The sequence below is a fragment of the Aethalodelphis obliquidens genome, unplaced genomic scaffold (genome assembly GCF_003676395.1).
Source record: "Aethalodelphis obliquidens isolate GAN/ISIS:26980383/991018 unplaced genomic scaffold, ASM367639v1 scaffold17, whole genome shotgun sequence".
Taxonomy (NCBI): domain Eukaryota; kingdom Metazoa; phylum Chordata; class Mammalia; order Artiodactyla; family Delphinidae; genus Aethalodelphis; species Aethalodelphis obliquidens.
The window spans coordinates 7,130,668-7,133,047 of record NW_020837961.1 but is presented as its reverse complement, the minus strand read 5'-3'; the positions used below and the strand labels follow the sequence as shown (position 1 = coordinate 7,133,047).

Here is a 2,380-nt window from a genome sequence, read left to right as displayed (position 1 = left end):
TTCCTTAGATCCAGCTGATGCTGTGGCTTCCCAACTGATTGCCCTGCCTTCAGGGTCACCCCTTGTCCATTCTCCACTTGGTCATCACACACACTCGTGTTTGCGTTTTTTCAATCTCACCACCCAGATAAAGTAAAAGTCGTTAGCATTGCATAAAAGACCCTACCTATGGGGCTTCCATGGTGGTGCAGTGGTTGAGTGTCCGCCTGCCGATGTAGGGGACAAGGGTTCATGCTCTGGTCCGGGAAGATCCCACATACCGCGGAGCAGCTGGGCCTGTGAGCCGTGGCCGCTGAGCCCGCGCGTCCAGAGCCTGTGCTCCGCAACGGGAGAGGCCACAACAGTGAGAGGCCCGCGTACTGCAAAAAAAAAAAAAGGACCCTTCCCTCCCGGTCTGTTCCCTGCCCAGGCTGCACAGGCTCTGGACGGGCAGGCCCAGCAGCCACGGCTTATGTGCCCAGCCGCTCCGCATGTGGGATCCTCCCGGACGGGGGCACGAACCTGCGTCCCCTATTCCGGCAGGCGGACGCTCAACCACTGCGCCACCAGGGAAGCCCTCTCTGTGGGTTTTTGTTTTGTCCATCCCGTTCTGTGCCTTCTTTCCCCTTTCACTACCTTTCTACTATTTTTTTTTTTTTTTTTTTTTTTTGCGGTACGCGGGCCTCTCACTGCTGTGGCCTCTCCCATCGCGGAGCACAGGCTCCGGACGCGCAGGCTCAGCGGCTATGGCTCACGGGCCCAGCCGCTCCGCGCCACGTGGGATCTTCCCGGACCGGGGCACGAACCCGTGTCACCTGCATCGGCAGGCGGACTCTCAACCACTGCGCCACCAGGGAAGACCCTCTACTACTTTTTTTTAAACTATCTCTCTCCCTGCCTGACTGAATTTCTTCTTAATATTCTCATACTTCTCCCTCACTCACCTAAAAAATGACTGATGGCTATGAACTTTAATAAACTTACAGAATAAGAAACTTAATAATGACTATTAAAGCCCTATTTTCTTTTTCCCAAACTGGTTTCTGATCTCTGCCATGTTTTGGCATACTTTTTTTTATATTTAAAAATCAGTGAAAACATTCATGTTAATTTAGTTCTGATTTTCATCACCTAATATAACTATACCGAAGGGGATCAGGATATGCCCCCCTACCCCCAATATGCCCCTTTGGCATGAGGATTAATTTGAGCTGAAGGCAATTAAGAATCAACGGATTGCAGAAAGAAGCCTTCTCAGCATTTCCCTTATCTAAGAGCAGAAACTTCTGAGAAATGAGGCTGTCATAAGTTCCCTCTTCAGGATGAGCTTACTCCTAGGAGAGAGATCAAAAGTAAATAGGCCGTAAATCTCCTCTCTGGGAGTTTCGTGGCTGTGAAGGAGATGGAAAAGCCCACTTGCATATTCATAAATATTATCACAGGCTTTCTTATCTCCAGTTTATTCTCCTAAAAATCCTTTTCTTTCCTATGGAAACCTACTTGTTTTTTTCATAGATTTTTCTCCATCTCCCTCTTTCCCCTACTAAGTTAGGTAGATAAGCCTCTGTCTTTAACCAGTTAGCTAGCTACTAGCTGCTTCCATGTGAATAAGGCTTTTTTCTCCTGTTGTCTTTTGTCAGTTTAATTCAGAGGTCCCCAAGAGCTCAACCTAAGGGTACAGCAAAAGTTTTTTCCTCCTCAAATACTTCATATGCCATGATCAATATAGACCATATACTTGTTAATTTTTATGATTATGGTATCATATACCACAGTTTGTCACATTCTCCTCTTGTGGGGCACATCGATGTTTCTGATTTTTTAGTCTTTTTAAGTATCTCCTTCCTTTAGGACACTTCCCTTGCGTTCTCTGCTACATAAGATATATACAAACGTACAAATGCATAATTATGGAAATACATAAAATTTGCTGCGTTTGTTGTGTAGATCTTCAGTCTTGCGAAAAAAAGTAAAACTGAGACAGGCTGGGACCCAGGACACTTAGCTGCAGTGCTGCATTCTCGCACCTGGACACACTTCTCATCCAGCAACAAAATACAAAGAAACTCTACAGGACTAAAAATAACTGCGTGCATGCGCAGTTGGGACAGATTCTGGCCCCAAAAGATACAAAGAGACCAAAAAAAACCCAACTGCCACTTCTGAAGAGCTGGGACCAAAAACAGGGTGTTGGGGGCAACAGCACAGTAGTGAGCGTGCCCTGTGCGCTCAGCACCACCAGAGGGGTGGGCAAAACACCGAAGCTACCCCTCTGGCCGGACCCCTGGTCACAGCACTACCCTCACGCCGTTTAAGGAGCCAGCTCGCTCCCCATCAGGGAACAAGCAAGCAAGGGAACCTGTTCCTTGTTCTCACTCCCCCGTGCTGCTACAGGGGCCCC

At 47.9% G+C, this 2,380-nt stretch overlaps 1 protein-coding gene across 1 annotated transcript in view; it reads left to right on the top strand.

Moving 5' to 3' along the window:
* The window catches only part of ABCG2 (ATP binding cassette subfamily G member 2 (JR blood group)), a 130,157-nt gene that overhangs the window by 2,068 nt on the left and 125,709 nt on the right, over nt 1-2,380 (top strand). The gene's annotated exons all lie outside the window — the stretch shown is intronic.